Source organism: Balaenoptera physalus, assembly GCF_965194825.1.
Source record: "Balaenoptera physalus genome assembly, chromosome: 20".
NCBI classification, from domain to species: Eukaryota; Metazoa; Chordata; class Mammalia; order Artiodactyla; family Balaenopteridae; genus Balaenoptera; species Balaenoptera physalus.
This window is the reverse complement of record NC_138901.1, coordinates 55,396,917-55,423,081: the sequence shown is the minus strand read 5'-3', so window position 1 is coordinate 55,423,081 and position 26,165 is coordinate 55,396,917. Positions and strand designations below refer to the sequence as shown.

Below are 26,165 nucleotides of genomic sequence, written 5' to 3'. Positions count from 1 at the left end.
AATAGTATTGCATTGTATGTATATACTACATCTTCTTAAGCCCATCATCTGTCGTTGGGCACGTGGGTTGTTTCCATGTCTTGGCTATTGTAAATAGTGCTGCTATGAACATTGGGTTGCATCTATATTTTTGTTTGTTTGGTTTTTTTAGAAGTTTTATATATTTATTTATGTATTTTTGGCTGCATTGGGTCTTCGTTGCTGCATGCGGACTTTCCCTAGTTCCCTCGAGCGGGGGCTACTCCTCGTTGCAGTGCGCGGGCCTCTCATTGTGATGGCTTCTCTTGTGGAGCATGGGCTCTAGGCGTGTGGGCTTCAGCAGTTGTGGCATGTGGGCTCAGTAGTTGTGGCTCATGGGCTCCAGAGCGCAGGCTCAGTAGTCATGGCGCATGGGCTTAGTTTCTCCGCGGCATGTGGGATCTTCTCGGACCAGGGCTCAAACCCGTGTCCCCTGCACTAGCAGGCGGATTCTCAACCACTGCACCACCAGGGAAGCCCACATCTATATTTTTGAATTAGAGATTTTGTTTTTTCTGGGTATATACCCAGGAGTAGGATTGCTGGATCATATGGTAGCTCTATTTTTAGTTTTTTAAGGAACTTCTACACCTTTTTCCATAGTGGCTACACCAATTTGCATTCCCACCAACAGTGTAGGAGGGTTCCTTTTGTCCACACCTTCTCCAGCATTTATTATTTGTAGACTTTTTGAAGATAGCCATTCTGACCAGTGTGAGGCGATACCTCATTGTGGTTTTGATTTGCATTTCTCTAATCATTAGCAATGTTGAGCATCTTTTCATGTGCCTGTTGGCCATCTGTAGTTCTTCCTTGGAAAAATGTCTGTTTAGGTCCTCTGCCCACTTTCCAATTGTGTTATTCGGTTTTTTGGTATTGAGTTGTATGAGCTGTTTGTATATTTTGGATATTAACCCCTTGTTGGTCACATGATTTGCAAATATTTTCTCCCATCCTGTAGGTTGTCTTTTCATTTTGTTGATGATTTCCTTTGCTGTGCAAAAGCTTTTAAGTTTGCTTCAATCCCATTTGTTCATTTTTGGTTTTACTTCTTCTGCCTTAGGAGACTGATCTAAGAAAATATTGCTATGATTTATATCCAAGAATGTTTTGTCTGTGTTCTCTTTTAGAAGTTTTGTGATGTCATGTCATATATTTAGGTCAAAATAAACCATTTTGAGTTTATTTTTGTATATGGTGTGAGGAAGTGGTCTAATTTCATTGATTTACACGTGGCTCTCCAGCTTTCCCAACACCACTTGTTGAAGAAACTGTCTTTTCTCCATTGTATATTCTTAACTTCTTTCTCAGAGATTAATTGACCATAGGTGTTTGAGTTTATTTCTGGGTTCTCTATTCTGTTCCATTGACCTATATGTCTGTGTTTGTGCCAATACCACACTGTTTTGATTAGTGTAGCTTTGTAGTTTTGTCTGAAGTCTGGAAGGGTTATGCTTCCAGCTTTGTTCTTTTCCCTCAGGATTTGCTTTGGCAATTCTGGGCCTTTTGTGGTTCCATATAAATGTTAGGATTATTTGTTCTAGTTCTGTGAAAAATGTCATGGGTAGTTTGATAGGGATTGCATTAAATCTGTAGATTTCCACATTGAGTGGAAAGTAGGAATCTGTTTTTTGAACAGAAATTCTTAAGAGCTCACGAAGTTCCAGGGCTTCACGGTAGTTGGGCTCCTGTTCCAATGAACTTGTGGTAATAAGTTCAATATAACCAGTAAGCCAGTAGCCTCTAACCAAGTGTAAATTAGTATCCATCAGAAGTCCATGAGTGATATATTTTGCTTTAAATCATAAGGCTGTAAATTACAGGTTTCATATACCTGTATCTTTTACTCTGCCATTTCCACACCACAGTTGCTGTTATTTTCAATACAGTGTCTCTAAAAATGTCCATATTACTTTTGGCATCCTTAAAGCATGACTTAGGAACTGTTCACACTGAGCTCACCATCACTTCTTCTCTTTAAGGACAGTGCAAACCAAAGTGACACAATCGGTGCCCTTCGAAATCATCAGGACTTGACAGCCCCTTGGATTTCATTGATGAGCTACTGAATGGCTTGGCAGCCATCCTCAGTGTCTGACCAAAGGATTTCATTCTTTCCAAATTCACAAGCAGAATTTCTTTACTACCAAGTTTCCCTAAAATGGTGTGAGTACCTGTCAGTCCATCACTTACAGGAAGGTTTCTGAGGTAGCCCCTAGTCTTATCTATCCTATTTCTGGTTTCAGAAGACTGGTTTTGGGTGACTGTGTCCCTCATGGAGGTGGGCTGATCCAAATGACTTATTCTGTGGCCCAGGAGGCTACTATATTACCACTGTGGGCCTGAGAGAAACTGTTGGTTTCCAGGACCATGTTCTTGTGAAGTGTTCCCTTAGAATGGGGACTTTAAACTTAGATTCTACAGCAAAGGTTTTTTTTTTTAAATTACTTATCTCCATGATATCATTTTATTTATTTATTTATTTATTTAATTTATTTTTTGAACATCTTTATTGGAGTATAATTGCTTTACAATGGTGTGTTAGTTTCTGCTTTATAACAAAGTGAATCAGTTATACATATACATATGTCCCCATATCTCTTCCCTCTTGCATCTCCCTCCCTCCCACCCTCCCTATCCCACCCCGCTAGGTAATCACAAAGCACCGAGCTGATCTCCCTGTGCTTTGTGGCTGCTTCCCACTAGCTATCTATTTTACGTTTGGTAGTGTATATATGTCCATGCCACTCTCTCACTTTGTCCCAGCTTACCCTTCCCCCTCCCTGTATCCTCAAGTCCATTCTCTAGTAGGTCTGTGTCTTTATTCCCTTCTTGCCCCTAGGTTCTTCATGAACATTTTTTTTAGATTCCATATATATGTGTTAGCATACGGTATTTGTTTTTCTCTTTCTGACTTACTTCACTCTGTATGACAGACTCTAGGTCCATCCACCTCACTACAAATAACTCAATTTAGTTTCTTTTTATGGCTGAGTAGTATTCCATTGTATATATGTGCCACATCTTCTTTATCCATTCATCCGTTGATGGACACTTAGGTTGCTTCCGTGTCCTGGCTATTGTAAATAGAGCTGCAATGAACATTTTGGTACATGACTCTTTTTGAATTATGGTTTTCTCAGGTTATATGCCCAGTAGTGGGATTGCTGGGTCGTATGACAGTTCTATTTTTAGTTTTTTAAGGAACCTCCATACTGTTCTCCATAGTGGCTGTATCAATTTACATTCCCACCAACAGTGCAAGAGGGTTCCCTTTTCTCCACACCCTCTCCAGCATTTATTGTTTCTAGATTTTTTGATGATGGCCATTCTGACCGGTGTGAGGTGATATCTCATTGTAGTTTTGATTTGCATTTCTCTAATGATTAATGATGTTGAGCATTCTTTCATGTGTTTGTTGGCAATCTGTATATCTTCTTTGGAGAAATGTCTGTTTAGGTCTTCTGCCCATTTTTGGATTGGGTTGTTTGTTTTTTTGATATTGAGCTGCATGAGCTGCTTGTAAATTTTGGAGATTAATCCTTTACAGCAAAGGTTTTTTTTTTTTTTAAATAATTGATAATATACTTTTTTTTAAATTAATTAATTAATTTATTTATATTTTTGGCTGTGTTGGGTCTTCGTTTCTGTGCGAGGGCTTTCTCTAGTTGTGGCAAGCGGGGGCCACTCTTCATCGCGGTGCGTGGGCCTCTCACTATCGCGGCCTCTCTTGTTGCGGAGCACAGGCTCCAGATGCGCAGGCTCAGTAGTTGTGGCTCATGGGCCTGGTTGCTCCGTGGCATGTGGGATCTTCCCAGACCAGGGCTCGAACCCGTGTCCCCTGCATTGGCAGGCAGATTCTCAACCACTGCGCCACCAGGGAAGCCCACAGCAAAGGTTTTTAACCTGGGGTCCAAACACCCTCCTGTTCATGGTTGAGTTTTAGTGTGTCTGTGAATCCCTTGAAATTGCAAATAAATTTCCATAAATGTGATTTTTCTGGAGAAAGAGTTCTTAACTTTCATCAGATTCTTCAGAAATTGGTGTCCCTAAAAGGCTAAGAGCCACTGGTCTGTCCTGTCTATGACCTTGATCTAACTTGATACACACGGTTCCTTGTTTGTATTTCTAACCAGTAGAGTATGAATTGATTTTGCCAAGGCCTTAACATTTCCTACCATTCTGTGTGTCTCTCTCTTACTTTTGTTCTTTTTGATTACACATTTTTCTGGTTGGACAACCGATTTCTCGGTATTCTTTTAAATCTTTCTTGTGAGCTTTAAGTTCCTCAATGATTTAACTTATGTTGGTGATCCTTAAATATGCTGTGACTTTTTCTTTTCTTAAACTATTTTAGTATGGACTGTATAAACATCCAAAAGAGGGACTTCCCTGGTGGTCCAGTGGGTAAGACTCTGTGCTTCCAATGCAAGGGGCCCAGTTTGATCCCTGGTCGGGGAACTAGGTCCTGCATGCATGCTGCAACTAAGAAGCCCGCATGCCGCAACAAAGATCTTGCGTGCTGCAACTAAGACCTGTGCAGCCAAAATAAATAAATAAATAAATAAATATTTTTTAAAAATCCAAAAGAGCACATGTGAAATTTAAAGAAAATTAAAGCAATTAAAAAGCACCAGGGGGGGGACTTCCCTGGTGGTGCAGTGGTTGGGAATCTGCCTGCCAATACAGGGGACACGGGTTCGAGCCCTGGTCTGGGAAGATCCCACATGCCGCAGAGCAACAAAGCCCGTGAGCCACAACTACTGAGCCTGTGCTCTAGAGCCCGCAAGCCACAACTACTGAGCCTGCGTGCCACAACTACTGAAACCCGCGCACCTAGAGCCCATGCTCCACAACAAGAGAAGCCACCACGATGAGAAGCCTACGCACCACAATGAAGAGTAGCCCCTGCTCACTGCAACTAGAGAAAGTCCATGCACAGCAACGAAGACCCAATGCAGCTAAAAATAAATAAATAAAAATTTTAAAAAAGCACCAGGTCACCATAACCCAGTTCAAGAATTATAATATTGCCAGTATCCTATTATCTATACCACCATCCCCCCAAAGAAAACCTCTCCCAGAAATAACCACTCTTCTAACCTTGTGATAACCATTTCCTTGCCTATCTTTATAGCTTTTCCATGTAGATATGCATTATTTAGTTTTGACTGTTTCTGAACTTTATATAAATGGAATCATACTAAATTATTTTTATCTTGCTTTCTTAGCTCAGTATTTGTAATATTAATTCATGTTGCTGCATATAGCTGTAGTTCATTCATTTTTATTGCTTTGCAGTATCTTTTGTATGAATATACCACAATTAATATATGTATTTCACTGTTGTTAGACAGTGGATGGTTACCTATTAATAGCTGTTAAGAATAACGTCATCTTGGACTTCCCTGGTGGCACAGTGGTTAAGAATCCGCCTGCCAATGCAGTGGACACGGGTTCGATCCCTGGTCCGGGAAGATCCCACATGCTGTGGAGCAGCTAAGCCCGTGCACCACAACTACTGAACCTGCACTCTAGAGCCAGCGTGCCACAACTACTGAAGCCTGCGCACCTAGAGCCCGTGCTCCGCAACAAGAGAAACCACCATGATGAGAAGCATGTGCACCGCAAAGAGTAGCCCCCGCTTGCTGCAACTAGAGAAAGCCTGCGCGCAGCAACGAAGACCCAACACAGCCAAAAATAAATAAATAAAAAATAAATTAATTTAAAAGAAAAGAAAGAATAATGTCATCTTTTTCATGTATGTGGTGTGTATGGGCAAGATTTTCTCATGGGTGTGTACCTAGAATTGGAATTGCTAGTTTGTAGGATATGAGCAAATTCAACTTTATTTAGAAAATGCCAATGATTTTCCAAAGTGGCTCTAGGAATTTAAGTTCTCATGAGCAGTGAATGAGAATTGTTCCACATCCTCAGTAATTGTTGGTGTTATGAGTGTTTTTATTTTAGCTATTCCAGAAGCATGTAGTTGTATCTCGTTGAAGTTTTAATTTGTATTTTTCTGATTATTAATGAGGTTGGGAATTTAAAAATATACTTATTACTATTTGGAACTCTTCTTTTTTTTATTATTATTTCTTTTTGGCTGCGTTGGGTCTTCGTTGCTGCGCGCAGGCTTTCTCTAGTTGCAGCGAGCGGGGGCTACTCTTTGTTGCAGTGAGCGGGCTTCTCTTTGCGGTGGCTTCTCTTGTTGCAGCACACGGGCCCTAGAGCATGTGGGCTCAGTAGCTGTGGCGCGTGGGCTCTAGGATGCACGGTCTTCAGTAGTTGTGACGCACAGGCTCAGTAGTTGTGGCTCGCAGTCTGTAGAGCACAGGCTCAGTAGTTGTGGCTCACAGGCTTTGTTGCTCTGCGGCATGTGGGATCTTCCCAGACCAGGGCTCGAACCCGTGTCCCCTGCATTGGTAGGCAGATTCTTAACCACTGTGCCACCAGGGAAGTCCCTGGATCTCTTCTTTTGTGAATTGCCTGTCCAAGTGTTTTGCCTAGTTATTATTAGGTTGTCTCTTACTTTTTTTTTTTTTAATATTTACGTATTTATTTATTTAGGCTGCACCAGGTCTTAGTTGTGGCACGCAGGAACTTTGTTGTGGCATGCAGACTTCTTAGTTGCAGCATGTGGTTTCTTAGTTGCAGCACGCAGGATCTAGTTCCCTGACCAGGGATCAAACCCGAGTCCCCTACATTGGTAGCGCAGAGTCTTACCCACTGGACCACCAGGGAAGTCCCATGCATTGCTAGTAATTTTTGACTGGATGCCAGATATTGTGAATTTTATGCTGTTGAATGCTTGATTTTGTTGTGTTAAAAGATAAACTGATACATATTAAATTTTTTAAAGTTTATTTGGGCAAAAATCTATTCAAATCAGGTAGCATCCAATCTAGCAGAAAGAAAGGCGCTCTGAGGAGCTGTACAAAATGAAGGACGTTTGTAGGCAGAAAGGAGTGGGAACAAGGAAACTAGACTAGGCGAAATATCGGGTTGGTTATTGCAGTTACTTTCCTTTAAGGGATGGCAGGGGTCTATCAGGCAGGTTATCGAACTAATGCTGATCAAGTGATCTTGGATTGACTGCTTTAATTCCATTTCTGAGAAAGCTGAAACTATAATCAAGTCTCGGTCTGGTGACATGGGACTTCGCATAAGCAATTCCATTTGGGGCCTGTTGTCTTATTTTTAACAGTTGTATCCCTTTAAAGAGTGATGGACTTTATTTTGTCAGATGGTTAATTTACTTGAGAATCTAGAGTAGCCTGTACTCAAGGCTAATTTAGCCCCACTACTGTAGGAGACTCACCTGGGCCCCATGTATTTAATGTAATGAGGTCTCTCCATGCTGGCTGGTGGGTGGTTGAAGAATTTCCAGCCTGTGTGAGCCCACAGAAATTTTGACTTACAAATCTGCAAGTAATTGTTCTCTTTCTGGCAATTGTTTGCCTAGCCTCATGGAATTGCACCCTTGGTCAGATTGGTTTTGAGCCCAACACTCAAGGAGACCCCCGTGCAGATTTCTGAAGCTCTTTCTCTGTGTATATTCCTCCTCTGTGGTGTTTTGCCCCCTAATTCTGCCTGGACCTCCCTGAACTCTGATCTCCATTTCCTCAGGTCAGTGAAGTTCTTTTGAGATTCCCCTCCTATGTTGCAGTCCAGAAATTTCCTGCAGGCAGAAAGCCTGGGCAATTATAGGTTTCGTCTCATTAGTTTCCCTTCACAGTCCCATACTACCTGTTTTTCTATGTTTGAAAATGTTTGTTTTTGCATAAATTCTGGGTTTTTTTAATGTCAAGAAGGCAAGTCCCATAGTGGTTACCAAGTTTTCAGCTTTTTACATGTTATTTTCTTTGTGATTCTTTCTATTGTACAAATCTGAGAAAATAACTATCCTCTTAGAAATATAATAAACCCACCTTTGAATAAACCCTTCTTTCAGAGAAAGAAGAGGTGGGTTTAGTAGTGAGGATGGAAGAGTGAATTTAAGAGATACTGTAATAGGAACAAATGTTAGGATCTGGTCATTACACATGGGGGTGTGGTGTGTAAAAATAGCAAGACATTAAAGATGACCTAAAGTTATGATAAAAATGGTATTGCTTCAGTCTGAAAATAAAGCTTCAGTCAAATGAGAACATGTCCTCATCCTGAGGTAATGTCACTTATTATTTTTTGCAACTTGAGTAAGAAGATGAAGGTACGTATCCAAAGAAGACATGACAATATTAAAGAAGTCACACTATATAAACAATGAGATGTTATATAAAAAGCACTAAACTGTGAGTCAGAAATTCTGCATTTTAGTTCCCATTCTATCATTTACAGGCTCTGTAGCCTGTAGTCATCTGAGCCTTAGTTTCTTTGTTTGTTCCATGGGAAAAACATGTCATGCTTACCTCCCAGGTGAGGCTCAAATGAAATAATGCAAGTGAGAGTGCTTTGTAAATCACTTACATCATCCACAGGTAAGATATCACTGTATGATTGTTACTGTTTTGCCTAGTAAGTATCAAGATGTGGAAGATCAGAGTAAAGCTTCAGTCAAAGCCAGATAGTTGTAATCTTGGAGTGTTTCCTGTAGAAGTTGTCATTAAAGATAGAAACAATAGCTAGGTGGGAAGGAACTGGCATGGGAACCACCATAAACAAGACTTCAGAGGCAGAAACAAGCTCTCTTTTTATGTTACCACCTGGGACAGTTTACCCTCCCCCTGCAAAGAATAGGTGATCAACACTTTGAGGAAATTAGAGCGGAGAGTTTAAAGGCTGGAGTGGGGATGCTGGGGGAGAGGTGAGGACACTGGCTGAGAAGCAGCTAAGAGGGATGGCTGGAAAGAGAGAAAGATGTTGGAGAGAAAAGTGGTTTTCTCACTATTTGGCTAGAGTGGGAGTGAATGGTAATTACAAAAGTAATGTCAACTAATTGTAGAAATTCATGCATAACAGAAGGGAAAGCCCTCAACTCTTTTTCACTTTGGAGAGGTGACTGATCCTAATAATTTGGTGTATGTCCTTTCACACTTTTCCCAATGCATACATAACACATATAATACAAACTTAAATTCACACCAAACAACAGTTACCTCCCTAAACCTAGAATCCTTCTGTGACATTGCCTTCTTAGTCCCTGTGCTAATTCTCTTCCTGACCCCCACATTAGCTTTCTTGCTTTTTCTTCCTCACCCCTAACAGGAAATGAACCTCAAGACTCAGTCCTTGGCTTCCCGCTCTTCCCTCTACAGTCTTTGCTCTTGAAGATCACTTCCAAGCAGATGACTCCCCAGTTTCCTCTTCAATACCTGACTTATCTCAAGAGTTTCGAGTCTATATCTCCTACAACCTGCTGGATATCTCTTCCTTGATCTCTTACCCACCCCTCTCACTTGGACCTTGTCTACAGCCAAGGTCAGCCATTTGTCTCAAAAGGGCTCCTTCTTCCAGATTTCCTGTTTTTGTCATTTATATTCCCCTAAATTCATGTGCTCAGAACCCTGGCTTTGGTCCAATTGTTTCTTCTCTCAATATCTTTCTCCTCCATATCATCTTTTTTTTTAAAATAGATTTTATTTATTTATTTATTTATTTATTGTGTTGGGTTTTCCGTCGCTGTGCACAGGCTTTCTCTAGTTGCCGAGGGCTTCTCATTGCAGTGGCTTCTCTTCTTGCGGAGCACAGGCTCTAGGCACACAGGCTTCAGTAGTTGTGGCACATGGGCTTCAGTAGTTGTGGCTCGTGGGCTCTAGAGCGCAGGCTCAGTAGTTGTGGCGCATGGGCTTAGTTGCTCCGCGGCATGTGGGATCTTCCCTGACCAGGGCTTGAACCCATGTCCCCTGCATTGGCAGGCGGATTCTTAACCACTGTGCCACAAGGGAAGTCCCCATATCATCTTTTCATTCCCTCTTTTCACCACCTACACTATGACAGTCATCCTGCCACAGATCTCTCCCTGCCCTTATCCATGTCCTCATAGCTGTCACACCAACCTTTATAAAACACTGTTTACATCTTAATCTTCTATTCCTCCTCAGCATGGAATTCCTCACCTTCTTGCTTAGCTGCCACTGTCCCAATTCCTCAACCTGGCAATGATACCTCTCACAGTCTAGCACCACATTATCTTTCCAATCTCATCACCGTGACTTTTCTATACCTCCTTTCCATTCCAACCCAAATAATTTAATCATTGTTCTCTGAAAACGCCTTTTACCTGTTGACTCCTGGATCTTTGTTCAAACTGCTAACTCAGCTTAAATTCTGATTCCATTTTTCTGAACTTGTCCAAGAACCCTAGTTCAAAACCAAGTCAAGCCTTGTCTCCTCCAAGAAGAATTTTCTGACCATCTCCACTGTCAGTGGTACCGTCCCTTCCAGAACCTGAGGACACTGATTATTGATAGACTAGATTGGTCTTTCTATATTATCTCTTTAGATACTTGTTTGGCCTCTTTGAGTTTCCCATGTATAGTGACTATACTTCATTCCTCTGTTTACCTTCAGTGCCTGGCACAGGGCCTGGGCATCACAGATGTTCAATAGCTTTTATGAAATGATTATGCTTGGGGATAGAATGTTGATGGTGTAGAGACAAAGCAGATAAAGTTTGGGGGATAAAGAAGAGGGATATTATGAGAAGAGCTGAGGAATAAAATTGTGGCAGAGGACAAAGAGAAAAGGTCAAAGGAGGGGCAGAAATGGGTATCTGGGAATGAAGGACATAAACATGAGATTGAGTGAAGATCATGCTCCCACCTGTCTTTGGTAGGCCCAGGAATAGAGGCCCTATCAAGATGTGGTCATGAGGTGGTTGTGTGACAGGCCTCGGGCTAGGGAGAATTAGCTGGAGTTGGCTCTCTCAGCTCTACTGCAGCAGGCAGCCAATGAATTATTTAATTTAACTCTTACAGAGACTCAAAGAAGCACCTGCTAGAAGGCCTGGTTGCTTGTTTCACAGAAAAGGAAGGGTAAAGATAGGAAAGTATTTTGTTTACTGGATTCATTCACAAAATGTTTGTTGAGCACCTATTATATACCAGGCACCAAGAATACAGAGATTTTTGTCCTCAAGGAGTTCCTAGTCTGGTGGGGGAAACAAAATGATTAAAAAAATGCAACTGTATGTTACTATAAGAATGAATTCTATACAGGATGTGGAGCACAAAGCAGGGATGGGTCAGTTTACCTTGGGGAGACAGAAAAGATTTCTCAGGGGAACAACTTGAACTGAGCCTTGAAATCTGAGTAGGCATCTGCCAGGTTGGTGGGAACAGAGGAGAGTTGGGGAGAGGGGAGGCATTCTGGGCAAATAGGCAGCAAGAGTTCCAGGGAGCTGGTGAAATTTCAGGGAAATTCATGATGTTGGGGCCAGGAAGAGATAAGTGATGTGGTTGGAAAAGAAACAGGAGACTCACGAGAAGAGTTCTTTGGAGTGCTGGTGAGAGATGATAAGGGCCAGCAACAAGGCAGGATTAGCAGGAATAGATGTGGGGGAGGGTGAAAGAGATGCTAAGGAAGTGGAATTGTCAAGACTTCTTCCATTGGTGATGGTAGGGAGAGAATGGGGAGAAGACTATCAGAGAGAGGGTGGAAAAGGGGGAGAGAAGGCAAGAGAGGTTGATCCAGTAAGACTTCCTGGTTCCTGGCTGAGCCAAGTAGGTGTATGATGGTATCATTTACTGAGATGTGGGACACATAAGGAGTGGAAGGATTGGGAAATACAATAAACTTGGTTTTTGGCAAATCAAGTTTGAAGCACCTCTTGGAGTTGTAGAAGAGTACCTCATGGCCCACTTCACTGTCCACTGCTTTTCATATGTAAAGCTTTGATGTCTGAGAAAGGTCAAAAGAATCCTTGGTAGAGTGACTGTAAGCAAGTGCAATCCAATTCAAAATAAGTTCTTGAACGTTTACTATGTGCCACACTGTGCAACACACACTAATCTCCAAGGGGACTCTCTCTGCCTTGTTCACATTTGCATCCCAGTGCCTGGTACAGTGACTGATACACAGTGGACATTTAATTAATATTTGTTGAATGAATAACTGAATGTATGAATGAACATGTTCGGTAATGAGAATACAGCAATGAATAGCTCCTGAATCCCTCCCTTTGGAACTTACTGTCTGGTTGGGGAGACAAATGCATGCACAAACAGTGTCAAACAGCATATTAATGCTTGAATAGAAGTTGGATGTAAGGGCAATAAGGACTCGGGGGAGAGGGAGTGACTTACTCAGTCCTTGTGCTGGGTTTTACAGTTTTCTAGGCAGAGAAGAGGAAAAGACATTCCAGGAGGAAGGAACAGACCATATAAAGGCCTAGAAGGGTGAAAGTGTCTGACATGGTTCTCAGACTAACAGTTTAGTGCAGCTGTACTCCACATGGCAATCATCATGCCTGCCATCCCCTTATAAGGAAATATTCCCCATCCACATCCCTTGCTGAGGGAAAGCTCTGAGTGTTCTTGCTTTACACAAAATGAAACTGCTGTTCAGCCACAGGTGACCACTCACCCCAAAACAGACAAATCATAAGCTGTCTAGCAGCCTAAGAGGTATACTTGAGCGGAACCACTGTCAAAACCAGAAGGACCAGGGCCAGTCGCTCACTGTGATGTGAGTATGTCTTTGTGTGTGGTGGTGGTGATGGTGGTGGTATGGAAAACCAGAGAGAATCGGGCAGTTAGCCATAGTATCAAAGATGGAGAGAAACCAGAGAGGCCAAGCTGGCCATAGGAAACAGAAGTTACAAAAAAAGTAGACGCCATGTGGCAGAAAAAAGACATGCTGAGCAGAGGGAGAAGCAGCAGTTGTTTTCAGAGGGAGAAGCAGATGGAATCAGAGGTCATCCAGTTATATCACCATCTACATATATTAAAACCCATTAGTAATGTTAGAATACTTGCTGTCAACCATCAAACATATTTAATAATTCATTAGGAGAGGATATTTGAAATTTCTGTTGTTCTTCCTTTATTCCCAGTGACCCAAGTTTCCTGCTCATATCATTTCTGTTTGAAAACTTCTTTTAGCAATTCTTAGTTTTTCTTCATCTGAGAATGTCTTTATTTCATCATCATTTCTCCAGGATATTTTTGCTGGATATAGAATTCTGAGTTAACAGTTTTTTTTCCTCTCAGCACTTAAAAAATATTATTCTACTTTATTCTGGCCTCCATTGTTTCAAATGAGAACTCCACACTCATTTGAATCATTGTTTCTCTATAGAAGTGTGTTTCTTTTCTCTGGCTGCTTTCAAGATTTTTTCTTTGTTTTTAGTTTTCAGTGGTTTGATTGTGATATGCCTGGGTGACGATTTTTTGTTTGGTTGGTTTTTTATCCTGTTGGTAATTTGGTGAACTTTTTGAATCTATAGGTCTATGTCTTCTATAAAATTTGAGAAGCTTTGTTAAGCCATTATTTCTTTTTAAGAAGTTTTTTCCTATACCACACTCTCTTTCCTGTGCTTCTTTGACTCTGATGACATGAATGTTAGACCTTTTGGTTTTGTCCTACATGTCCTTGAGGCACTGTTTACTTTTTTCAATCTCTTTTCCTCTATGTTATTCAAATTGCATAGTTTCTATAAATATATGTATACTTTTTATTTTATTTATTTATTTTTGGTTGCATCAGGTCTTAGTTTCAGTGTGCAGGCTCTCTAGTTGTGGCATGCAGGCTCAATAGTTGCGTGAGCATGTGGGCTCAGTAGTTGTGTCACTCAAGCTCTTTAGTTGTGGCGCACAGGCTCAGCCTAGTTGCCCTGCAGCATGTGGGATCTTAGTTCTCCGATCAGGGATCAAACTCACTTCCCCTGCATTGGAAGGCAGATTCTCAACCGCTGGACCACCAGGGAAGTCCCTATTACCTGTATTCAAGTTCACTGAATCTTTCTTTCATCAGTTCCTTTCTGTCATTGAGTTCATTCAGTGAAGTTTTTAAAAAATTTTACTTATTTTAATTTTCAGTTCTAGAATATTCATTTGGTTCTTCTTTATATTTTCTATTTATTTCCTGAGATTTTCCATCTCTTCATTCATTTCAACAGTGTTTGCCCTTACTTGTTGGAGTATTTTATAATCACTCCTTCAAAGTCTTTGTCAAATAATCCCAACATCTGTCCCAATATCTTTCACATTGATATCTATTGTCTCTTCTCATGTGAGTTGAGATATTCCTGGTATGAGTAATTTTGGAGTGTAATCTGGATATTTTGAATATTATGTTATGAGACTCAATCTTGTTTAAGTCCTATAGAGGCATGCTGGTATTTTTGTTTTCTCAGGCAATTGAGCTGGTTGGATTCAGTTCACAAATTCCAATCAGTGTTCTGTGGTTGTGGTTTCAGTGCCAGTTCTATTTTCCAGGCCTTTTCAATGCTATTTGGATCTGTCCCACTTTTGTGCCACCCAGTGGCCAGTGGTAGCCTGTCACTTAATTCAGTTCTCAAAGTCTGTTGACTTTGTTCAGTTCTCCTGTCTGTTTGTGATCTGATCTTTACTTGTGCAGTTCAGGAGTGAGCCCAGGAGTTCATATACAACATTTTGGGGTTCCTTTCCTAAGATCTTCCCTCATTGTGGTGCACAGACTTATTGCGGTGGCTTCTCTTGTTGTGGCACGTGGACCCTAGAGCGCATGGGCTCAGTAGTTGTGGCATGCGGGCTCTAGGGCACCAGGCTTCAGTAGTTGTGGCGCACGGGCTCAGTGGTTGTGGCTCGCGGGCTCTAGAGCACAGGCTCAGTAGTTGTGGCGCACAGGCTTAGTTGCTCCGCGGCATGTGGGATCTTCCCAGACCAGGGATCAAACTCGTGTCCCCTGCATTGGCAGGCAGATTCTTAACTACTGTGCCACCAGGGAAGTCCAAAAGTATGATCATTTTAACCTTGTAGTGTTTGTTTTGATTTCCTTATGTGACACTGCATTCTTGCGTCTCAAATAACTCTTATGGGGTTATTTTCCTTCTTCTTGGGAGCACATTCTCTGAAGGTTTTTATTATTATTATTATTTATTTATTTAATTTATTTATTTGGCTGCGCCAAGTCTTAGTTACGGCATGCACGATCTTCATTGCGGCACGCAGGATCTGCGTTGCGGCATGCGAACTCTTAGTTGTGGCAGTGGAATCTAGTTCCCTGACCAGGGATCAAACCAGGCCTCCTGCATTGGGAGCGTGGAGTCTTAGCCACTGGACCACCAGGGAAGTCCCTCTCAGAAGTTTTTTTTAAAGCATACCTTTAGAAGTAAATTTCCTCATTATTATTTTTTAATTTGAAAACACCTTTATTTGAGTTTTGCTGGGCTCACATTTCTTGGTTCACCAATGCTTTCTTTCAGTATGACAAATACCTGATTCCATTGTTTTCTGTCTTCCATTGTTGCTACTGAGACTTTTGTTGTCATGCTAACTCTTGCCTTTGCTGGTGATCTTTCCTTTCTTTCTGGCTATTTACAGGGCCTTTTCATCTATGGTATTCTGAAGTTTTACTCTTGAGTTTCTGGTTATGAATTTATGTTCATTTTTTCTGCTTGAGAAGCGCTGATCTGTGAGTGTTAATGCTTCATTTGTTCTAGAATACCATTAACCAATATTGGTTAAAATATTTCCTTTTGTCTCTTATGACCATACTTTCCTTCTAAAACTCTAGTTATTTCTATATTATACCTTCTCATTTTATCCTCCATGTCTCTAAATCTTTCTTTCTTTTTTTTTTTTTAAAGATTTATTGATTGATTGATTGATTGCTATGTCGGGTCTTCGTTTCTGTGCGAGGGCTTTCTCCAGTTGCGGCGAGTGGGGGCCACTCTTCATCGCAGTGCGCGGGCCTCTCACTATCGTGGCCTTTCTTGTTGCGGAGTACAGGCTCCAGGCGCGCAGGCTCAGTAGTTGTGGCTCACGGGCCCAGCTGCTCCGCGGCATGTGGGATCTTCCCAGACCAGGGCGCGAACCCGTGTCCCCTGCGTTAGCAGGCAGATTCTCAACCACTGCGCCACCAGGGAAGCCCCTAAATCTTTCTTTTATATTTTTTCATTTCTGTATCTGTTTTTCTCATATTCTGGATACATCCTTTTGACAAATCTTCCAATTCTTTCATTGTTTCTTTAATTGTTCCAAATGTTCTTTTTAAGCCATCCTTTAAGACTTTAATTTCAACAATCCTATTTTTTCTTGTTTCTAGAATATGTTTTTTCCTGATCCATCCATTCAATCTGGGTCACTTTTTTTATATGCTTTCATTTGTAAATACAACTCTTTTTACTGTTTAAGCGTTTCATATATATTTGTCACTGTATTTGTCACTTCTAGTAGCTTTATTCCCTTGGGCTCTAACTCTGTTTTTTTCTTGCTGCTTCAGATTTTACTCATAGTGGCTGGCTTCCTTGTGTGTTTGATAATCTTTGTGAATTGATTGCTTAACCTTAATATGTGGGAGAAGCTTTCTTCCAGAGAGTGTTTGCTTTGGCTTCTGGAGTAGTCAGGGAGTGCTGCAATGTAAGACCACTTTATCCTTCCTTTGAAGGTATTGGCTCGGATTAGGAGTTGCCTGCTGTTGTTTCAAGGTTAAATGCCCCCTGCAACATTATCCCTCTAGAAATCGGGACTCTGTGCATCCCTGCCTCTCCTGGATGCCTGTCCATACAAGCTGGAAACCTGCCTCTCTTTCTCCTCATCACTCTAGCCCTCTGCTAACCGAAACACGTAAAAGAACAATTTAGAATTACTGGAAAGGAAACTTATATAATCAGTGAAAACCACAACAGTATATAGGATAAGTTCTAGACTGAAAACAGTCTATTTTATTTAAAACATTATCATTCAATTCAAGTTTTCAAATTTATTTGCATGGCGTTGAGCAAAGTCATTTATGGTATTTTAAGTGTTCTCTATCTCTTTATTTCCTTCCATTATTTGTTCTTTTGTATATTTGCACTTTCTCACTTCCTCATTTTTGATTGGGCTGATGAGTTATTTACCTTTAAAAAAAGTATTTTAGATTTATATAGTAGTTCTGTTTTTCTTGTTTTCTAATTTATTATAATTTGGTTTTCTTCGTTTGTTCCTTTCTGCAGCTTTCCTTTGGTTTATTTTGTTATTATTTTCTGTCTTTTAAAAAAGATGCTTATTTCTCCATTTTGTTTTGAAATATGTATTTAAGGTGATTAAGTATTCCTCTGAGTACTACTTGAGCCACATTTCATAGATTCTGGTATATATTCTTTACATTATTATTTTATCATTTCCATTAATTCTTTTGTTTTGGGTTATGTTTCCCTTTTGACCCAATTATATGAAAGAGAGCTTTATTTTTAACTTCCAGAACAGAGAGGACTCTTTGATTTTCTTATTAAATTCATTTGTTGCAATATGATTATAGGATATTTTCTGCATTATTTCTGTTTTGGGGGGTTTGAAATATTTTGTAAAGTCTTAAATATGATTAATTTTCATAAATATTATTGGCCACTTGAAAGGATGAAGTATCCTCTACTTTCAGGATGCAAAGTTTGATATATATCAGTAAGGTCTACTTTGTTAATTATATTGTTTAGGTCAACTCTATTTTTAGGGTTTTTATTTTAACTTTGTTTTTTTTTTTTTGGCCTCACTGCATGGCTTGCAGGATCTTAGTTACCCAACCAGGGATTGAACCTGGGCACCAGCAGTGAAAGCGCCGAGTCCTAACCACTAGACCGCCAGGGAATTTCCCTATTTTTAGTTTTTTAAAAAATTATTATTTGTTTTTGATTGGATGAAGCAAGTAAATTAAAGCCTATTTTTTATTAGCACTTCTTCTTTTCCAATTTGTATTCCTTTTATTTCTTTTTCTTCTCTGATTGACGTGGCCTTCCAAAACTATGTTGAATAATAGTGGTGAGAGTGGACATCCTTGTCTTTTTCCTGATCTTAGAGGAAATGCTTTCAGTTTTTCACCATTGAGTATGATGCTTGCTGTGGGTTTGTCATATATGGCCTTTATTATGTTGAGGTAGGTTCCCTCTATGCCCATTTTCTGGAGAGCTTTTATCATAAATGGGTGTTGAATTTTGTCAAAAGCTTTTTCTGCATCTATTGAGATGATCATGTGGTTTTTTTTTTTTTTAAATAGCTACTCTATTTATTTATTTATTTATTTTTAGCTGTGTTGGGTCTTCGTTTCATGCAAGGGCTTTCTCTAGCTGCGGCAAGCGGGGGCCACTCTTCATCGCGGTGCGCGGGCCTCTCACTATTGTGGCCCCTCCCGTTGCGGGGCACAGGCTCCAGACGCGCAGGCTCAGCAGTTGTGGCTCACGGGCCCAGTTGCTCCGCGGCATGTGGGATCTTCCCAGACCAGGGCTCGAACCCATGTCCCCTGCATTAGCAGGCAGATTCTCAACCACTGCGCCACCAGGGAAGCCCGATCATATGGTTTTTATTCCTTAATTTGTTAACATGGCGTATCACATTGATTGATTTGCGTATACTGAAGAATCCTTGCATCCCTGGGATAAATCCCACTGATCATGGTTTATGATCCTTTTAATGTGTTGTTGGATTCTGTTTGCTAGTATTTTGTTCAGGATTTTTGCACCTGTGTTCATCAGTGATGTTGGTCTGTAATTTTCTTTTTTTGTGATATCTTTTTCTGGTTTTGGTATCAGGGTGATGGTGGCTTCATAGAATGAATTTGGGAGTGTTCCTCCCTCTGCAATTTTTTGGAAGAGTTTGAGAAGGATCAGTGTTAACTCTTCTCTAAATGTTTGATAGAATTCGCCTGTGAAGCCATCTGGTCCTGGACTTTTGTTTGTTGGAAGATTTTAATTGCAGTTTCAATTTCATTACTTGTGATAGGTCTGTTTATATTTTCTAATTCTTCCTGGTTCAGTCTTGGAAAATTGTATTTTTCCAAGAATTTGTCCATTTCTTCATGGTTTTCCATTTTATTGGCATATAGTTGTTGGTAGTACTCTCTTATAATCCTTTGTATTTCTGCAGTGTCAGTTGTGATTTCTCCTTTTTCATTTCTAATTTTACTGATTTGCATCCTCTCCCTTTTTTTCTTGATGAGTCTGGCTAAGGGTTTATCAATTTTGTTTATCTTCTCAAAGAACCAGCTTTTAGTTTATTGATCTTTGCTATTGTTTTCTTTGTTTCTGTTTCATTTATTTCTGCTCTGATCTTTATGATTTCTTTCCTTCTACTGACTTTGGGTTTTCTTTGTTCTTCTTTCTCTAGTTGCTTTAGGTGTAGGGTTAGATTGTTTATTTGAGATTTTTCTTGTTTCTTGAGGTGAGATTGAATTGCTATAAACTTCCCTCTTAGAACTGCTTTTTTTTTTTGAATTTTATTTTATTTTATTTTTATACAGCAGGTTCTTATTAGTTATCTATTTTATACGTATTAGTGTATACGTGTCAATCCCAATCTCCCAATTCATTCCACCACCACCACCACCCCCCAGCCACTTTCCCCCCTTGGTGTCCGTACGTTTGTTCTCTACATCTATATCTCTATTTCTGCCCTGCACACTGGTTCATCTGTACCATTTTTCTAGGTTCTCCATATATGCGTTAATATACGATATTTGTTTTTCTCTTTCTGACTTACTTCACTCTGTATGACAGTCTCTAGATCCATCCACGTCTCTACAAATGACCAAATTTCGTTCATTTTTATGGCTGAGTAATATTCCATTGTATGTATGTATCACATCTTCTTTATCCATTCGTCTGTTGATGGGCATTTAGGTTGCTTCCATGACCTGGCTATTGTAAATAGTGCTGCAGTGAATATTGGGGTGCATGTGTCTTTTTGAATTATGGTTTTCTCTGGGTATATACCCAGTAGTGGGATTGCTGGGTCATATGGTAATTCGATTTTTAGTTTTTTAAGGAACTTCCATACTGCTCTGCATAGTGGCTGTATCAATTTACATGCCCACCAACAGTGCAAGAGGGTTTCCTTTTCTCCACACCCTCTCCAGCATTTGCTGTTTGTAGATTTTCTGATGATGCCCATTCTAATTGGTGTGCAGTGATACCTCATTGTAGTTTTGATTTGCATTTCTCTAATAATTAGTGATGTTGAGCAGCTTTTCATGTGCTTCTTGGCCATCTGTATGTCTTCTTTGGAGAAATGTCTATTTAGGTCTTCTGCCCATTTTTTTTTTTAAAAAGGTTTGCATTTCTTGTAAAATTTATTTTATTTTATGGTTGTGTTGGGTCTTCGCCTCTGTGCGAGGGCTTTCTCTAGCTGCGGCAAGTGGGGGCCACTCTTCATCGCGGTGTGCGGGCCTTCCCACTATCACGGCCTCTCCCGTTGCGGAGCACAGGCTCCAGACGCGCAGGCTCAGCAACTATGGCTCACGGGCCCAGCCGCTCCGCGGCATGTGGGATCTTCCCAGACCAGGGCCCGAACCCGCGTCCTCCGCATTGGCAGGCAGACTCTCAACCACTGCGCCACCAGGGAAGCCCCCTGCTCATTTTTTGATTGGGTTGTTTGTTTTTTTAATATTGAGCTGCATGAGCTGTTTATATATTTTGGAGGTTAATCCTTTGTCCATTTATTCGTTTACAAATATTTTCTCCCATTCTGAGGGTTGTCTTTTTGTCTTGTTTGTAGTTTCCTTTGCTTTGCAAAAGCTTTTAAGTTTCATTAGGTCCCATTTGTTTATTTTGTTTTTATTTCCATTACTCTAGGAGGTGGATTAAAAAAGATCTTGCTGTGATTTATGTCGAAGAGTGTTCTTCCTATGTTTTCCTCTAAGAGCTTTATAGTGTCCAGTCTTACATTTAGGTCTCTAATCCATTTTGAGTTTATTTTTGTGTATGGTGTTAGGGAATATTCTAATTTCATTCTTTTACATGTAGCTGTCCAGTTTTCCCAGCACCATTTATTGAAGAGATTGTCTTTTCTCCACTGTATATCCTTGCCTCCTTTGTCATAGATTAGTTGACCATAGGTGCGTGGGTTTATCTCTGGGCTTTCTATCCTGTTCCATTGATCTATATTTCTGTTTTTGTGCCAGTACCATATTGTTTTGATTACTGTAGCTTTGTAGTATAGTCTGAAGTCAGGGAGTCTGATTCCTCTAGCTCCGTTTTTTTCCCTCAAGACTGCTTTGGCTATTCCGGGTCTTTTGTGTCTCCATACAGATTTTAAGATTTTTTGTTTAGAACTGCTTTTGCTGCTTCCCATAGGTTTTGGGTCATCGTGTTTTCATTGTCATTTGTTTCTATGTATGTTTTGATTTCTTCTTTGATTTCTTCAGTGATCTCTTGGTTATTTAGTAGCACACTGTTTAGCCTCCATGTATTTGTGTTTTTTACAGTTTTTTTCCTGTAATTGATTTTTGCCAATTGTACCCTTTAGCTTTATAAAGTAACCTTGCTTTCTTGGCTCAAATTCCACCTTGTCGATTATTAAAATCATGACTTCTGCTTTAAAAAACTTGTTGTATACCATTGCCCGTGTTTTAATCTTTAAAATAAACTTTATTTTTAAGATTGGTTCTAGATTTACAGAAAAATTGTACTGAGATTTACATAAAAATTGTACAAAATTGAAGGTTGTACTGAGAGTTTTCATATACTCCACACCTAGTTTCCTCTATTGTTAACATCTTAGGTTAGTACAAGGCTTTAAACATGAAGAGAGTGGGAGGAAGCAAATAACACAAATTGATAATGTAGTAAGTGGAGAAACAAGAATACACATAAAACATTTAAAAATAAACTAGTAAAATAAGCAAATCTCAAACGAGCTTTATTTTTTTCACAAAGTGAGAGAGTAGGAATAAACCATGAGAAGGAATGAAAGAAACACCACTTATACAGTACAGGCTTAAAAAAAAAAATGTAGTAACTGCAGCAGGGATAGACAGGAGGGAGTACTCTAGGATTCCCTGGTAATTTACAAAGCCTGTTGTTTGAACCTCATCATTACCTGACACACCTAGGTTTCTTTTGTTTGTTTGGTTTGGTTTGGTTTTTTTGGCCATGCCGTGGCTTGCGGGATCTTAGTTCCCTGACCAGGGATCGAACCCGGGCCCCTGCAGTGAAACTGCCAAGCCCTAAACACTGGACCACCAGGGAATTCTCCATGCATAACATGGATAACATTTTATCCAGTTAAAAGTGTCAACGGTCCTCTTTTTAAGTAATTATTGTTGCTTTGATTTCAGCCAGTCCACAAAGTAGAAAATATAACCCACCTGGTCTGAAGATGAGACACTAAAACCACACATTTTAATTCCTCAGTTTATTGCTCATGGTTTAAATAGAGAGCCCTCTAGGGGGCAGCAGTGGAATAACAGGAGCTGCTGTTTGGATATTGTGGAGAAGAGGGAGAGACAAAATGGTGACCTCTAGACCAGAGCTTCTAGGTAAAAGAGAAGACTTGGCGTTAGAACTCTTGATCCTTTCTCTTACTGTTTACAGATGGCCACCATGTCACACACTGCAGTGGAAACCATTGACAGAGGATCCAATGTGAGTGCCCACCTGGAGTTGTGCAGCAGTGCAGCCCTACAGGAGTACAGATGGAGTGAGAGGTAAGAACTGATCAAAGTCAGATCAAAGGAATGTGATCGAGATTCCCAAAGGTGTTTTGAGCCTGGTGTAAAAGGAAGGGAGAGAGAGGATTGATGGGAAAATTAGGGGTGTGTAGTCCAAATGGGAATCACCATTAACAAAGATTTAGAGGCAATAGTAAGCCTCTTATGTGCAGTGATTCCTGGGCAGATTGTCTCAGTAAAAGAAGAATCATTGCACCAGCCTCTCCTGGTAGATTAGGGTGGAATTTTTTTTTTTATTGAAATATAGTTGATTTATAATGTTGTGTTAATTTCCGCTGTACAGCAAAGTGCTTCAGTTATACATATATATATTCTTTTTTTTAATATATTCTTTTTCATTATGGTTTATAATAGGATACTGAATATAGTTCTCTGTGGTATACAGTGGAACCTTGTTGTTTATTATGGTGGAATGATTTGAAGACCGGAGTGAGTCCTTGGCCCACCCACATTCAGTCTTTTTTTTTTTTTAATTTATTATTTATTTATTTATTATTTTTGGCTGCATTGGGTCTTCGTTGCTGCATGCGTGCTTTCTCTAGTTGCGGTGAGTGGGGGCTACTCTTCGTTGCGGTGTGTGGGCTTCTCATCGCGGGGGCTTCTCTTATTGCTGAGTATGGGCTCTAGAGCACAGGCTCAGTAGTTGTGGCGCACGGGCTTAGTTGCTCCGCAGCATGTGGGATCTTCCCGGACCAGGGCTGGAACCCGTGTCCCCTGCATTGGCAGGCGGATTCTTAACCACTGCGCCACAAGGGAAGTCCCCCACATTCAGTCTTGATAGTTTAATTTGGATGTCAGTGACCCCTTTTCCAACTGTCTGCTTAATTTCTTCCCATACGTGTCCCACTGTTACTCTAACTTAAACAATTTTTCTTCTCTCTAGCCCAGTCAATGCCAATACTCATAACCTCAGGCTCAATCTTTTAATCTCCCTCATTCACTCCTCTTCTGAAACTCAGTCAGTCTTCAGGTTCTTTCAATCTGTACCTCACAAAGTTTCTCCGGAAAAACTTCGAAGTGGCCAATGCAAAAATTCTGAGAATTTATGATTTCTTGAGACTGTCTTTTATTACCCGTCTGAGAAGGCAAGTTCTAAGCTAAAACTCCACCTCTTGCTTGGTGAGATAGTGAGTGGGTTGCTGAAAGGTTGGCGGCAGGAGGTGATTTTTAATGGATCATACGTGTCTGTTTCTGCCTTATTAACTGTATTATGTTAACCTTATTTAAATTGCCGCAAATATTTGTGGAAAGCTGTGGGGCATAGATAAACTGAATGTGTAAGATGTTTCAAGGATTCAGACTCTCTGTATCTGTCATGTCCTTGCCATCCCACAGCCCTTACCCCAGGCCAGGGTAGGCTCCTCATATTGAGATGACACCAATAATTTCCAGACTGGTCCTTTGGTCTCTACATTTTAAGAGTTATCTTTTTTTTTTTTAAAGATTAATTTTTTATTATTTATTTATTTAATTTATTTTTGGCTGTGTCGGGTCTTAGTTGCGGCATACAGGCTCTCTGTTGTGGTGTGTGGGCTTCTCTCTAGTTGTGGCGTGCGAGTTTTCTCTTCTCTAGTTGTGGTGCGCAGGCTCCAGGGCACATGGCCTCTGTAGTTGTGGTGCACGGGTTCCAGAGCGCATGGGCTCTGTAGTTGGCAGCACGCGGGCTCTAGTTGCGGCGCGTGGGCTTAGTTGCCACGCGGCATGTGGGATCTTAGTTCCCTGACCAGGGATCGAACCAGCGTCCCCTGCATTGTAAGGCAGATTCTTTGCCACTGGACCACCAAGGAAGTCCCAAGAGTTATCTTTTTATACACTGTTTTGCTCATGCTCTTAATCCTAGCTTTGATTCTTCCTCTCAACTGGCCCTTGATCTTGTTAGATTTGGTTATATGTCATGCTTTTTTTTTTTTTTTAACCCTTTTAAGCACATGGGCCTGGTGGAAACAGCAGTGAATCTACAATATCCCTTTTTGTTGTGTTCTTGGAGAAAAATGGGAGCTTCCACATGGTACATGGGTTCCAGGAGTGCTAGTCCAACTGCACCCACTTAGGGATTCAGGCTGCTGACCTTTGCATTTGATTCTCCTCTTCTGTGTTCTGAGGGATGCCCTATTACAGGTTACCTGGCCCAGGTTGGCAGAAACACACTAACTAGTGCATATCAAGATGTACATGGAGGCAACATGGCTAAGCTAGGGCCCTCTAAGGATGTGGGGAAATCAGAAGACTTAGAGGCTGAGAGACCAGAGGTTAGACAGTAAAAGGGATACAAAGACCAGAAATGTGTATATACACAGAGGGAGTGGAGTCCTGGGGGTCCTGGCCTTTGGATTATGTGGCTCATTCATAGCAGGTATTTGAATGTTTGTCAACACGGAATGAATCTTGGAACTCTGAGGTACTAAGGAACGTTTTGCAACCCTGTAGGAACTATGGAACTATGGCCCCGGAGGGGCCACTGCTACTCACGGCCAGGTTTGGGAGTGGAGGTGGGAACCCCCAGAAGAAATGCAACTCAGTTGTTCTGCCTGCCAAACATTAACTTGCACGTCCTACCAACACTTTAAACTCCTTGTATCTAAAACTGAACACCTCATCTTTGTTCCCAAACTGGCTTCTTCTCCTGACATTACTGTTGCTGACAGTTGCTCCGGTTCATCAGCTTGTATCCTTTTTTCCCCCTTCTCTTCTATATCTAAAGTCTCAAGATTTTGAGAATATTTTCTAGACAAGAGTAAGTTTTATTTTGCTACCTTCCACCTAGCAATACATACTGGACTCACTTTTAGAAAATTTTAGTATTTCTATGTCAGGACAACAGTACCCATTCCTGTGTGCTCCTGTATGTTGCAGAAGCTTAGACCTCTGTCCTAGCTTTCTCATTCTTGCACTCAGGCATGCTGCAGTGATTTTCCTCCATTGCCAGACTTTTGATTTCTCTCTTCCACTCCTGTCACCCTCATGCAGGACTTTAGCCACCTCTCTCCTTGGGCAGGCACGAATAATCTGGGCTGTTCTGTTTGCCCTTTGATCTACTTTCTTAAAGATTTCTCAGTTGTTGTGGAACATTCTCCAGTGATCCTATAGTGTTTATGGTGATCTCTCTTGATTTCAACTCTATTTCCAGATATTGTTCTCTGCTTGCTGTTGTTGGTTGTTTTCTTCCCCCCCATATGTACCACATTTCTTCCCAGCAAAATGGTAGCTCTCCAAAAGCAGAACCAACACTTTTGTTTAACAAATTATATTCCTACTCTACTTCATACTGATTGCTAGAGAATTCTGGAGAGCTGCCCTGCAATATGTACTGAATAAATGCTAAGTAACTTGACTTAATAGGACAGATGGGACCTCTCTGTCTTATTTCTTAAAGCTGCGTGTGAATCTGTAATTAGCTCAACATAAAAAGAGTTTAACATTGAAAATAAAAACGCAAGGCTCAAGATTTTGACACAATCATCCGTCACACTTCTTCTCCTCCATTCACAAATTGCTGTAAAGATTCTTTGCTACAATAACATATGAATGCTTGTTGAATTTGAAGCATTTTTGTTTACATCGTTCCAGCCAGATGGCTTAGGCTT

At 40.7% G+C, this 26,165-nt stretch overlaps 1 protein-coding gene and 1 long non-coding RNA gene across 5 annotated transcripts in view; one reads left to right on the top strand and one right to left on the bottom strand.

The window, feature by feature from the left end:
- LOC309649899 overlaps positions 1–26,165 on the top strand; it is a 309,487-nt gene that overhangs the window by 54,566 nt on the left and 228,756 nt on the right. For all 4 annotated transcript variants that reach the window (XR_014257347.1, XR_014257348.1, XR_014257349.1 and 1 more), the window contains one exon: positions 22,445–22,557. This is a non-coding gene — a long non-coding RNA (uncharacterized lncRNA). The remainder of the gene's footprint in view (positions 1–22,444; positions 22,558–26,165) is intronic.
- ALOX15 (arachidonate 15-lipoxygenase) overlaps positions 1–26,165 on the bottom strand; it is a 71,647-nt gene that overhangs the window by 15,944 nt on the left and 29,538 nt on the right. The gene's annotated exons all lie outside the window — the stretch shown is intronic.